The sequence below is a fragment of the Rana temporaria genome, chromosome 8, assembly GCF_905171775.1.
Source record: "Rana temporaria chromosome 8, aRanTem1.1, whole genome shotgun sequence".
NCBI classification, from domain to species: Eukaryota; Metazoa; Chordata; class Amphibia; order Anura; family Ranidae; genus Rana; species Rana temporaria.
Window position 1 is genome coordinate 95,212,706 of NC_053496.1, and position 14,363 is coordinate 95,227,068.

At 46.0% G+C, this 14,363-nt stretch overlaps 1 protein-coding gene across 1 annotated transcript in view; it reads right to left on the bottom strand.

Moving 5' to 3' along the window:
- SAR1A (secretion associated Ras related GTPase 1A) overlaps window positions 1–13,901 on the bottom strand; it is a 48,822-nt gene extending 34,921 nt beyond the window's left edge. Inside the window, exon 1 of the mRNA XM_040362320.1 lies at window positions 13,763–13,901. The gene's annotated coding sequence lies outside the window, so the exon portion shown is untranslated. The remainder of the gene's footprint in view (window positions 1–13,762) is intronic.
- Window positions 13,902–14,363: the final 462 nt, after the last annotated feature.

Genomic DNA, 14,363 nt, shown 5'->3' on the forward strand with positions numbered 1-14,363 from the left:
ACTCTAATCAGCTAATTACTCCATAACACCTGCAAAGGGTTCCTGAGCCCTTAAATGGTCTCACAGTCTGGTTCAGTAGGAATCACAATCATGGGAAAGACTGCTGACCTGACAGTTGTGCAGAAAACCATCATTGACACCCTCCATAAGGAGGGAAAGCCTCAAAAAAAGGTAAATACAAAACAAGTTGGATGTTCCCAAAGTGCTGTATATCAAAGCACATTAATAGAAAGTTATGTGGAAGGGAAAAGTGTGGAAGAAAAAGGTGCACAAGCAGCAGGGATGACCGGAGCCTGGAGAGGATCTTCAGGAAAAGGCCATTCAAAAGTGTTGGGGACTTTCACAAGGAGTGGACTGAGGCTGGAGTCAGTGCATCAAGAGCCACCACACACAGATCCTGGACATGGTCTTCAAATGTCGTATTCCTCTTGTCAAGCCATTCCTGAACAACAAACAACGTCAGAGGCATCTTATCTGGGCTAAAGAAAAACACACCTGGTCTGTTGCTCAGTGATCCAAAGTTCTCTTTTTCTGATGAGATCAAATTTTGCATCTCATTTGGAAACCAAGGACCCCGAGTATGGAGGAAGAATGGAGAGGCACACACAGCAAAATGCTTGAAGTCCAGTGTGAAGTTTCCACAGTCTGTTGATTTGGGGAGCCAATGTCATCTGCTGGTGTTGGTCCACTGTGCTTTATTAAGACCAAGGTCAAAGCAGCCGTCTACCAGATTTTGGAGCACTTCATGCTTCCTTCCGCAGACGAGCTCTATGGGGATGCGGACTTCATTTTCCAGCAGGACTTGGCACCTGCCCACACTGCCAAAAGCACCAAAACCTGGTTCAATGACCATGGGATTACTGTGCTTGATTGGCCAGTAGGGGTGCAACGGATCAAAAAACTTACGGTTCGGACCGTTCCTCGGATCAGGAGTCACGGATCAGATCATTTTTCGGATCGGCAAAAAAAAAAAAAAAAAAATCTCCCCCACTGTAATATCCACATCCCCCCCCCCACCAACTATAGTACCCCCTCGGTGCAGACACCCCCCCTCCTCTTAGTACAGAGACCCCCCCTCCTCTCAGTACAGTGACCCCCCCTCCTCTCAGTACAGTGACAGTACAGTACAGTGACCCCTTCTCAGTACAGTGACCCCCCCCCCTCCTCTCAGTTTTCATGAGCTGTAAGCCATAATCATCACAATTATGACAAATCACGGCTTGAACTATCTTGCTTTGCATGCAATGAGTCTATCTCATATATTAGTTTCACCTTTTTAGTTGTATTAGCGAAATAATTGAACTTTTGCACGATATTCTAATTTTTCGAATTTCATCTGTATAAAGGGATACGATCTCCAATGCAAAAAGTTTACTGAATAATTCTCTCCAGACAATACGTGAAATAAGCAACAACTGTACATAATCCCCAAGTTTAAGATCAAAACTCTTGTTACTGAATTGCAAAATACAAAAAGGACTTGCAAGCATAAAATACACAAACATTTACATTTGCCACAGATAGACGGCCTTTTGTTAAATGATGACTCAACAAATCTTTTCAGAAACACTTGACACGCAACGCCTCCAAAGCTAGTGGTTTTCTCTTTTTCTGTACAGGCAAGAATTAACCAACATTATTAACAAAACATGTGACCCAAAAAAAAAAAAAAAAAAACTGGCTTGGTACATAACCTGCCCATACACAGCATATGAGGCATTGGAATAGCTTTTTTTTTGCCGCTCTTCAAACCTTAAGGCCACATTCACACCTGAGCCTAGCGTTTTCGGTCGTTTTTTCGCTCGTATTAACACGTATTCGTGCGTTTTCATACATCGTTGTCCGACGTTTGTTCGTCGTTTTTTATTTAAGCCAATAGGAAAAATGCTCATCTCTTTCATCATTTGTTGCTATGTTGGTAGATTTTTTTTTATCTTCTTCCTGGGTGAATATTCTATTTCACAGAACAGATTAAATCGACAAAACGCCCGTAGAAACGCTAGTTGTCACGCTAGACGCTTGAATCAAGCGTTTCCATTAGTTTCTATGGGAATAAAAACGTTCAAAAACGTCCAAATCAGCCCGATTCGCGCAACAAAAAAGAGTCCAGAACTTGTTTGAGCTTCAGGCGTTTTGGAATGGAGATGTGAACCATCTCCATTCAGAATAATGTATTTTTTCCCCCTCTAGCGTTTCCTAGCGTCAGGCTTCAGGTAACAAAACGCCCAGGTGTGAATGCAGCCTAAAGGGGTTGTAAAGGTTCGTCTTTTATTTTCTAAACTGGTTCCTTTAAGCTAGTGCATTGTTGGTTCACTTACCGTTTCCTTTGATTTCCCTTCTAAATGTTTTTTTCTTTGTTTGAATTTCTCACTTCCTGTTTCTCCTCAGTAAGCTTGCCACCATCATCCAAGCGGTGGAAAGCCATTTAGAACAGCTTACTGAGGAGGAACAGGAAGTGAGAAATTCAGACAAAGAAAACAAAGGAAAAAAAATTAGAAGGGAAATTGAAGAAAAAGGTAAGCGAACCAACAATGCACTAGCTTAAAGTAACCTATTTAGAAAATAAAAAATGAACCTTTACAACGCAGATTTACTGGCAGACGTAAAAGACACATATTAATTCAGCTTTCTACCTGTAGGATAATCCTAAGGCTTCATGTCCATGTACATGCTGTAAAGCTAGTACAGATGCTAGGAAAAAAGCGACGTTTTTAAACGCGATTTTTTCCGCATTTTGCATTGAATTCAATGAACGTTTTGCCACTCTAGTTTTCAGCCGTGTTTTTCTCGCTCTATTCAAAATCTATGGTTCCCTATGGAGGCCCAGTGATTTGAATAGAGGTCGCACCAGAAGTTGGATCAAGATGATCAGACTTGCGGGGCGGCTCGTGTGCGGAGAATCTTGATGGGGAACCCCCGCAGAAAAATCTAAATAAAAAAATTGCGTGAGGTTCCCCCCAGGATGATCCCAAGCCCTTCAGTCTGGTATGGATCTTAATGGGGAAAAAAAACAAACAAAAAAAAACGGTGTGGGGGTTCCATACCAGACCCTTTTCGAGCACGCAGCCCGGCAGGTCAGGAAGGGGGGTGAGCAAGCACCCCCTCCTACACCGTACCAGGCCACATGCCCTCAACATGGGCCTCTTCCCGACAACCCTGGCCAGGGTTGTCGGGAAGAGGCCCTTGTCCCCATCAACATGGGGACAACGGTGCTTGTTTAGGGCATGTGGCCTGGTGCGGTGTAGGGTCAGTGGACATGAGGCCTTAAGTAGAGCTAAAGTCCTACAAAAGTTATACGCAAAGCCAAAAACATTTTTCCCACAGTGATAGGAATTTTTTTACATTCATATGTACATTGAATAGTGCACACAAAACGTGGTGTACGCCCCTGGGTTATTCCCTGCATCTGAAAGATAATAATGGAACCAGGGATAATGTAGTTCTGGTGCATATGTGCAATGGTCACCCTAATAAGAATGATGGGGATCCAAGAAGAAGAAGCAGGGAAGAAGGCAGCGGATTGACATGGAGCAGCAGAGGATGGACCCATCATTGCTGAAGGAGGGCAAACTTGCTGTGTGGCAGATTTGGGTAAATCACAGGACTCGATGAAAAGAAATACAAATCCATCAGCAGGGAAAACAGCTACCATATATGCATTTAAACTGTGAATATTCCCGTTTGCCAGGAGCTCAGCTTTAAGATTTAACTTACAGTTACCAAAGCTGATATTCTAGAAGATCATGGAGTTGGAGAAAAGCAGTCATATGGCCAGCAAACACCAACAGAAAAGGACAGTGTATGACCAATGTGTATTCTGCCTACTGGGCAGTTGACTATTGGTAGATATTGCCTGCGATATGTATACAGTTGACTGAATAGGAGATCATAGGTGTGAGATATATTTCCCCCGAATATATACCTGCCATTTATATGTAAACTCAGCACAAATATTAAAGAGAGTAGTATGGGTTTTATGTTTAAGAATCATACTTGCCTAGCTGGATGCTGCACATGTCCCCCGACGGCTCTAAAGCCTCATACACACGATCGGATTTTCCGTAGACAAAGCCTTGGACTTTTGTCTGAAGGGCGTTGGCCAAAAACTTGTCGTGCATACAAAATGGCAAATGTAGTTACGTATTACGTGTTTTTTCAGCTCTTTAGCGCCACCCTTTGGACACCTTCTGCTAATGTAGTGTTCGGTGAGCATTGCTTCCGAGCATGCGTGTTTGGACTTTTGTACACACTCTTGGTCTGGGATGGCAGGTCGGCAACCTGCAATCTGGGCTTGCCAACCAGCCATCCTAGAGCAGGAGGTCCCGAGCCACTGGTTGGGCACCCCGGTCTTAAACAATAAAAAGTGTACCTATTTCATGCAAAATTATTTCTTATGTATACAAGAAAAACTAGTATATAGTAGGCAGAAGAGTGCCCATAATGGTTAGTTTACGTGCACTGGCAATCTGTATCTGATGTTGTGCAAAGACCAGGATTTAATATCCTGTTACCTTGGATTACATAGAGAATGTGAAGTTTAAAATTTCCTTACTCCATTCATTCAGTAATTACAGTATGTACCTTGGCCGAGCATTTTTGTGGCAGGTAGAGGAGGTAAAACAAAAAGTTAAAAAGGAGATTACTAGACAGATTTCTTAAAGTGTAACTTCACCCAAAATGGGAAGTTCCACTTGCTTGCATCCCCCCCGCCACATTTGGCACTTTTTTGGGGGGGCGGATACCTGGTTTTGTCAGCTACCTGCTCCCACCCCACCTTCCCTTGCAGCCTTCTGGGACACATCACAAGTCCCAGAAGACGATAACAGTGTAGTGTGTGCATTCGCTGTAGCAAACCAGCTGATGTTTCCCTTACCTAAAATGCCAGCGCTTGCTTGCACCCGAAGTTGACTGAAGAATCTGCTCGGGTGAGGACATTGCTGGATCCCTGGACAGGTAAGTGTTCTTATGCTAAAAGTCAGCAGCTATCCAGGTTTTTCCAGAGTGAGAATATGTAGGCGATGTAAAAAGAATACCACTCATTCACACCAGCGAGCCGCGCTAAACACACAGTCACTGGTGTGAGCCGAGACACACAGTGCCGATACTCCAGTTCCAGCATATAGCGCTGCTTACGTTTTTTCCCCACATAACCTGACTGAAAGTGTTGCTGTATTGGGAACTGACAGCATCAGACACAAAGCAATTTGCCTTGTCTATGCTTTAGAGCTGCACTGGAAATAGCGCACAGTGTAGGTTACACCGCATGTAATGTGAATGAACTCTTAACCGTATATAAACCTTTGACCCAAAGACATATTTTGTTTAATACATTTTCAGAAACAAACGCCTAAAAGCCAAATATAAAGCGCTCATTCAGTTCCTGACAACACGGTAACATGCACTGTCTGATACAGCCCATTCACACGAAAGGCCAGCAAAGCTCCAAAACGGACATTGCACCCTCTTGGGCAACACAGCATTCCACAATGTACAGCACTACCACATGTTGCGGTGTGTTGCAAGGCATGCGTGTTGGAGCTCTGGTACCTTGGTGCTTCTGTGCAAAGTACATGGCACCACCAGGCACTAACACACACAGGTAATGTGGCTTATCCTGATACACCACACTGAAAAGGTGGAAACGGGCCCTAAATAAAAGTACGAAGCATGAAAAGCACTAAAACAACAAAAAGAACTCAGATTCCCAAATATCATACCCGACATTCTAGTATAACACGACCATGCAAAGATACAGCAACTCAGGAAAGCAAAACTTAGCTGGTTCTTAAAATCCCCTTTCACACCGGGGCAGGAGGCGCTGCTATTTTTAGTGGCGCTTTAGCGCCAATTTTGCGGCGCTATTCCGCCACTAGCGGGGCGACTTAAATTAGAAAAAGGTTCCCGCATTACTTGGGGGCAACTGCAGAGTGGCGTGCATTGATTTCTATTAAAGAAGTCGTTTGCAAGCCATGCTGAGGTTGCGCTGTGCGGGGCGGTTTCACAGCCCCATAGGAGGTCCACCATGCTGATCTATGTAACAGAGACCCCCTCCTACAGATATTCTCGACTTCCCTTAAAGGTGTTGTAAAGGTACAATTTTTTTTTCCTAAATAGCTTCCTTTACCTTAGTGCAGTCCTCCTTCACTTACCTCATCCTTCCATTTTGCTTTTAAATGTCCTTATTTCTTCTGAGAAATCCTCACTTCCTGTTCTTCTTCTGTCTGTAACTCCACACAGTAATGCGAGGCTTTCTCCCTGGTGTGGAGTGTCGTGCTCGCCCCCTCCCTTGGGCTACAGGAGATTCAGAACGCTCTCTACGTTGCAGATAAAGGAGCTGTGTGTTAGTGGGCGTCCTGACTCTCCTGTAGTCCATGGGAGGGGGTGAGCATGACACTCCACACCAGGGAGAAAGCCTTGCATTACTGTGTGGAGTGTCATGCTCACCCCCTCCCATGGACTACAGGAGAGTCAGGACGCCCACTAACACACAGCTCCTTTATCTGCAACGTAGAGAGCGTTCTGAATCTCCTGTAGTCCAAGGGAGGGGGCGAGCACGACACTCCACACCAGGGAGAAAGCCTCGCATTACTGTGTGTAGTTACAGACAGAAGAACAGGAAGTGAGGATTTCTCAGAAGAAATAAGGACATTTAAAAGCAAAATGGAAGGATGGGGTAAGTGAAGGAGGACTGCACTAAGGTAAAGGAAGCTATTTAGGAAAAAAATGTTTTACCTTTACAACCCCTTTAAGTTGGATAACAAATCTGAGAAGCATTTTATTGTGGCTGTTGAAATCGATCCAGGCAGTGCTGAATGTAGAGCAATTTCTAGGCCTTGATAGGATGTGTGCTTAAAGCGGAGTTCCACCCAAAAATGGAACTTCCACTTTTTGGAATCCTCCCCCCCACCCCTCCGATGTCACATTTGGCACCTTTTAGGGAGCAGATACCCGTCTAATCCAGGTATTTGCTTCCACTTCCTGGCATAGACTGCAGTGACCTACGTCACTTCCTGCGCCTTCACTGTCCTCCCCCGCTGTCTTCTGGGAAACACACAGGTCGCAGAAGACAGCTGGGATTAGTAAGTATACAAAAAAAAAAAACATCTATACCTTTTTTCCCCCTAATCAATATACAGCTGTCGCATGACTCCGGTCTTTCCCAGCCTGTCTGCAGGGAAACATAAGTAGGATGAGCTTCTAGTCCTTTGCTACTGGTCACATCTTCAAAATAAAAAACTCTCATATCTTTATTATTTTTTGCAATAAACTGGTGTGGGCAGATTTCTGCCAATCACATGCTGTGCCATGCCCCTCCAGCGTGAATAAGAAGGAGGTGAAGCCTCAATAGACATTTAATAATCCACCCTCATTGTGTTTAGCTGGTTAGTGGGAATGGAGGAAGAGGGAGGGAGTGGGCTGTCATTTACCACTGTGTTGTGACCATTGTCACGTGGAAGGAATAGAAACACACTGAAAACTGAGCATGCTCTGCAGAATCCTCAGCTGCAGTGGGGACATGGACAGTAGGGGTAAGGCAGAACAGCAGGATCAACCAGGTTTTTTGCAGAATATAGTAAACAAATCCCATTGTGACTGAATGAGTATGAACAGACATGCAATACAGCATTTATTGATAGTTTATTCATGTGGGTTGAATGACACTTTAAACTAGCAATAAAAGGGTTGAAAAAGAATAAAAAATTAAGTCGGCCGCAGATGGCTCGACTCTCAGCCAGTTCAGCAGAGAACTGGCCAAGATTTGTTCCATGTATAGGCAGGCTGATTGTACCCAAGTTAATCCATCAATCGAATTGTGTACAGCCAGCATGTCAGATTTCTAGCAATAATCACTGGCCCGGATTCAGAGAGAATTTACGCCGGCGTATCCATAGATACCGCGTAAATTCAAATCTGCGCCGGCGTATCTTCTTTCTGTATTCAGAAAGCAAGATACGCCGACATTAGCCTAAGATACGACTGGCATAAGTCTCTTACGCCGTCGTATCTTAGGGTGCATTCTCACGCTGGCCGCTAGGTGGCGCTCCCGTCGTTTTCGGCATAGATTATGCAAATTACCTAGTTACGCCGATTCACAAACGTACGTGCGCCCGGCAGTAGTTTTTTACGTCGTTTGCGCAAGTCGTTTTCGGCGTAACGTTGCTCCTGCTATTAGGTGGCGCAGCCAATGTTAAGTATGGACGTCGTTACCAATTTGAAATGTTTGCGTCGTTTGCGTAAGACGTTCGCGAATGGGGCTGGACGTAATTTACACTCACGTCGAAACCAATACGTCGTTGCGGCGTACTTGAGGACAATGCACACTGGGATATGTACACGGACGGCGCATGCGCCGTTCGTAAGACACGTCAATCACGTCAGGTCATAGTACATTTCCATAAAACACGCCCCCCTTCCACATTTGAATTACGTGGGCTTACGCCGGCCCCATTTACGATACGCCGCCGCAACTTATGGAGCAAGTGCTTTGTGAATACTGCACTTGCTCCTGTAAGTTGCGTCTGCGTAGCGTAAATACAATACGCTGCGCCGCCGTAACATAAAGCGCAGCTACCTGAATCTACCCCACGGTGTTCTCCCGGCAGGGACGGCTCCCTGCGCCTCCTCACTGGTAGACCACAATAGCTCCACGTAAAGATTCCCCCATCAACACTGCCTGTGTTGATGGGGGGGGATTGAGCAATTTCCTTTTCTGCAACCCATGGTTCTAGTTTTGTAGTGTGTGAAAAGGTTAGAACATCTGTCAGATTTTTATCTCATCCAGTCTTCCTGTGGGAGACATCCACCTTTGTTCTTTGTCTTGTGGACTATTGTCACTAGAGTAGAAATGAGGAAAAACAGATGTAAGGCATCACCAGAACAGAAGAAGGATATCTTCCAATTTGGATGACAGCTCCTGTGATGTGAAAAGTGGCTGTTTCACTATCTTTGGGGAGATACCATGACCATCATTCACAAGTGGCAAAATATCTTTAACAGAGAGTAACTTAAAGTGTAAGTTCACCTTATTCAAATAAAAAAAAAAAAAAAAGAAGAAAATGAACACTGTACACCCAACCAGGATCCATCCAGGACAAATCGAAGAAGGGCTCTGTGCCAGCACTGACCAATCAGTAACACTCATCTGTCCTGGAAGCACTGCAGGAAAAGAGCGGGATTTCAAATCCCTGGACCGCTACATGAACACTGACACTCATGGAGTATATTGCACAATCACAATAAAAGATGTGGGACACTTTTACAGGAGGTAACCCCTTTTACATATTCACCAGCACCAGGCATTTGACAGAATACCAACAGTGCCAGGCTCCCAGGGCATATACAGTATGGTAAGGGATAAATATATGTATAAACAGGAATGCTGGCATGCAGACTGGTTTCAGAGATTGGAATGAGTTTATAGCAGCAGCTAGCGATAATCGCAGTTAAAACCCGGCATGCTTGTTGTACCCAAGTTGAACGACCAACTTGGTACATTCAGCCTACCCATACACTTTTTGAATCTCAGCTGGTTCCTGCTGAGCCGGTGGAGATTTGAAATGCGTATGGCCTGCCTAAAGTCCCATGCACACTAGGGTGTTCCGCACCTATGCATGAGGCGCCAGCATTTAGATGTGTGTGGGTGGCACAGGTACACTGACCAGTCCTGCTGTTGACTTGACAGCCTGTAAAAATATATAGGAGGCTGAAAACTGCTCCAGCTGGACAATTTGCCAAAATGGACTTGTTATTGGGGCAGTATGTGCCCAGGGATGAATGCCCAGAATGCAGTATGTGCCCAGGGGATGAATGCCCAGAATGCTTGCAGCCTGCGTTCTCATACACTGGGGTTAAACACACAGTGCTCATGGGGCTGTTGGAGGCTTTTACAACCAATAACAGAGCAGGGGGGAACACAACTGTATGCTTAAAACACACAAATCGAATGTCCATGAACCTTAGTATGTATTTGCTTTTTTTTTTTTAAGCAAATAGACATTTGTACAGTTTTGGATTGGCTTTCATAGAGTGGCCAGAGCAAGGACAGCTGGCTCCCGATGACATCAGCAGGGACAATTTGTGCAGCACATCAGGATTGGCTGGACAGACAAGTATGTGAATTGAGGACAACCATACATAACAGGTAAGAGGAGATTAAAGAAATAAATCAAATGGAGAGGGCGAAGTTCCTCTTTATGCAAAGATTCTCATCTGGAGAGCCAGTAACAGCACTTCTTGTTGCAGGCTGACAACACTAAACAACTGCCTCACAATTAGCAGCAGTGTTGTCAGTCTGCACTTTTTTCTGGTCAGTTGGCTGCCTATCTGCCAAACCCAATAGACAGTCCAGCGGACAACTGAGAGACACACAGCCAGATGACAATGTTACTGCTAAGCGTAAGGGAGTGACTTACCATGGTCAGCCTGCAACAAAAAAATGCCATTACTGGCAGGATCTCAACATAAACAAAATTTGCAACAGAGTCCCAAAAATTGCTTAAAGCAATTGCATGCGCAATTGCATGAGCAGTGGGTGCCCGGCCGTGAAGCCGAAAGCTGTCACTGCCGGGTGCCCACACTAAGAATGAAGACGCCGAGGGGGGGGCGAGGAGCGGAGCCCCGGCCGGCGCGTCGCTGGAGCCGGTAAGTGTCTGTTTATTAAAAGCCAGCGGCTACACTTTTTGTAGCTGCTGACTTTTAATAAACTTTAAAAAAGGTGGAAAACCCATTTAAGAAAGAGATAATATACTAAAAAATTGATTTAGCATTCACCAGCACCAGCACTTCCGAATATGGCGTGGGCATGCCGTCTCTTCAGAGCGCATGCACCAGTGATGTCACCGAACGTATACAGCGTGATTATCTTCTAAACAGTACAGGGTTAGGAGATATTCACAGTACCTACAGGCAAGTTATTTTACGCTTACCTGTAGGTACAACTGGTAACACTGAGTCTACTACCACTTTAACGCCTTCCTGGCCCTTTAAATGGGTATAATTGCCAGGTCAGGAGGTATGAAGGATTGCCAGATCATGTAATCACTGTGCACTCTCAGGGCAGAAACCTCAGTCGCCATGAAAGCGGATGTGCAGTGTGTGGGCATTAAGGTTTACCCGTCCTGTAGAAGCAAATATGCATTATGTGGTTGGCGAAAGGTTAAGGCCGAATTCACACTTTCACGTTGGGGTAACCCATACCATGCATTGTGGCATTATTCATTTTTGCTGCAACACATGGAAGTACAACGTATGTAAAAAAAAAAAAAAAAAAAAAAAATAGTGATTGGCAGCCTATTCATTTTCATCTAACCAGCCAAGGATCTGAAGATGTAAATCAGATTTTTCCACATTAAACTGATCACCATAAAGAAGACAGACTAGAATATCCCTGAACCCAGAGAACAACCAATGACTCAATGTTCAGCATTCCAACCAGTGTTATTGTCAGTATGTAATACATGTAGGCCACCATCCCCAAATGTCATTTAACCACTTAAGCCCCGGACCAATATGCAGCCTAAAGACCCAAGGTGTTTTTACAGTTCGGGACTGCGTCGCTTTAACAGACAATTGCGCGGTCGTGCGACGTGGCTCCCAAACAAAATTGACGTCCTTTTTTCCCCACAAATAGAGCTTTCTTTTGGTGGTATTTGATCACCTCGGCGGTTTTTATTTTTTGCGCTATAAACAAAAATAGAGCGACAATTTTGAAAAAAAAGCAATATTTTTTACTTTTTGCTGTAATAAATATCCCCCAAAAACATATATAAAAACATTTTTTTTCCTCAGTTTAGGCCGATACGTATTCTTCTACCTATTTTTAGTAAAAAAAAAATCGCAATAAGCGTTTATCGATTGGTTTGCGCAAAATTTATAGTGTTTACAAAATAGGGGATAGTTTTATTGCATTTTTATTATTTTTTTTTTTTTTACTACTAATGGCGGCGATCAGCAATTTTTTTCGTGACTGCGACATTATGGCGGACACTTCGGACAATTTTGACACATTTTTGGGACCATTGTCATTTTCACAGCAAAAAATGCATTTAAATTGCATTCTTTATTGTGAAAATGACAGTTGCAGTTTGGGAGTTAACCACAGGTGGCGCTGTAGGAGTTAGGGTGCACCTAGTATGTGTTTACAACTGTTTGGGGGTGTGGCTGTAGGAATGACGTCATCGATCGTGTCTTCCCTATAAAGGGAATGACGCGATCGATGCGCCGCCATAGTGAAGGACGGGGAAGCCGTGTTTACACACGGCTCTCCCCGTTCTTCAGCTCCGGGGAGCGATCGCGACGGAGCGGCTATAAACAAATAGCCGCGCCGTGGTCCCGGATCGCTCCCCGAGCGGACCCGACCTCCGCATGTAGCGGGGGGGGTCCCGATCGGACCCCCCACCCGCTAATAGGCGAGGACGTACGTGTACGCCCATGTGCCTGTACGTGCCATATTGTGGACGTATATGTACATGCGGGGGTCGGGAACTGGTTAACATGGCTCCACCCACAGACAGCGAACTATCTGTGATCAGTCTACAGCAGGGGTCTCAAACTGGCAGGCCTCCAGCTGTTGCAGAACTACAAGTTCCATCATGCCTTTGCCTGAGGGAGTCATGCTTGTAACTGTCAGCCTTGCAATGCCTCATGGGACTTGCAGTTCTGCAACAGCTGGAGGGCCGCCAGTTTATGGTCTGGTCTACAGTTAGGATGGATAGATTGTGTACACCTAGAATCAGAATAATAATAAAGATGATAGTGCCCTCCTGTCAGTGATCAGTGTGGCTCATCATAGAACCCAAGCTTACATTACAGCTTAGAAGGCCTTGACAAGTGATCAGCACTGACAGGGATCTCTATGGATCAGTGTACTTAGGTCAGCCTGGGACTGTCAACTCTATGACCCAGGGTGATCAATCTAGGTAGGAACAGGGATCTATGGATAGGAGGGATCTATGGATAGGAGTGATCAATAGACAACCGGACAGGGATCTATGGATCGGTGGGCTCAGTCCAGCCTGGGACTGTCATCTCTATGACCCAGGGTGATTAGTGTAGGCAGGGACAGTGGGTCTCTATGGATAGGGGGTGATCAACAGAGAATAGGACAGCGATCGTTGTAGATTGGGTGATCAGTCTAGGTAGGGACAGGGATCTATGGATAGGGGTGATCAATAGACAACCCGACAGGGATCTATGGATAGGGGTGATCAATAGACAACCCGACAGGGATCTATGGATAGGGGTGATCAATAGACAACCCGACAGGGATCTATGGATAGGGGTGATCAATAGACAACCCGACAGGGATCTATGGATAGGGGTGATCAATAGACAACCCGACAGGGATCTATGGATCGGTGTCAACAGTCCAGCCTGGGACTGTCATCTCTATGACCCAGGGTGATCAATCTAGGTAAGGACGGGGATCTCTGGATCAGGGTGATCAGGACAGAGCTCTGTACAGATCGGGGAGATCGGTGCCCTGTAACGATGACACCGACTAGGATATGTGTTCAGGGCCCGGATCTGCCTGCGTGTCACCCCCTCCCCTCCGCCTCGGGTGCCCCCTTTCTCCCCACACCGGCCTCACCCCCTCACAGACTCACAGACTCAGGATGCCGCCTCTCTATACACCTGATCTGGGTAATGCCTTCTCCTCTAATAGGATGACCGAGGCCTTCCTGTTCACTTTCACTATGGCCAACCCCGGCTTTCCCCTCCCTGTCCCCTTTCCCTTCTCCTCCCCAAGCAGCGAACACCTCACCTCCTTCCGTCTCTCCGCTTCTCCCCGTTCGCTTCCCGGCGACTCCTCCTCTTCTCCCGGCCCGGGGCCTTGGACACTGGCTAGTAAGAGGGAACAGACACCGCACACCGGAAATACGTAGCAAAAAGGGCAGCCCGGTCTGTCAGCAAGAGGGAGAGCGGCCTCACCGGAGCTAACGGCGCATGCGCCGGAGGATTGCCGAGCGCCCGCCAGCAGATTGGGCATGCGCGGTAACAGAGGTATGCGTGTCAACCTGGCACGCAGCCGCAGTACTGCGAGCCCGAGGCAGTGCTGGTGATTCGGCTGCGTGGCTCTTCTCAGATCATGTGACGTGTAATGACGTCAGGTTTTGAATGTCACAGGGAGTTCCCAGCTGGTTGTTTGTTCTGACTGAGAATTGTGTGAGGCCGGGTACACACGGACAAACATGTATGGTGAAAGCGGTCCGTCGGACCGTTTCCACCATACATGTCTGCCAGAGGGCTTCTGTACGATGGTTGTACACACCATCGTACAGAAGTCCGCGCGTAAACAATACGCGGGGCGTGTCCGCGGTGTCGCCGCGTCGATGACGCGGTGTCGCCGCGACAATGACGCGGCG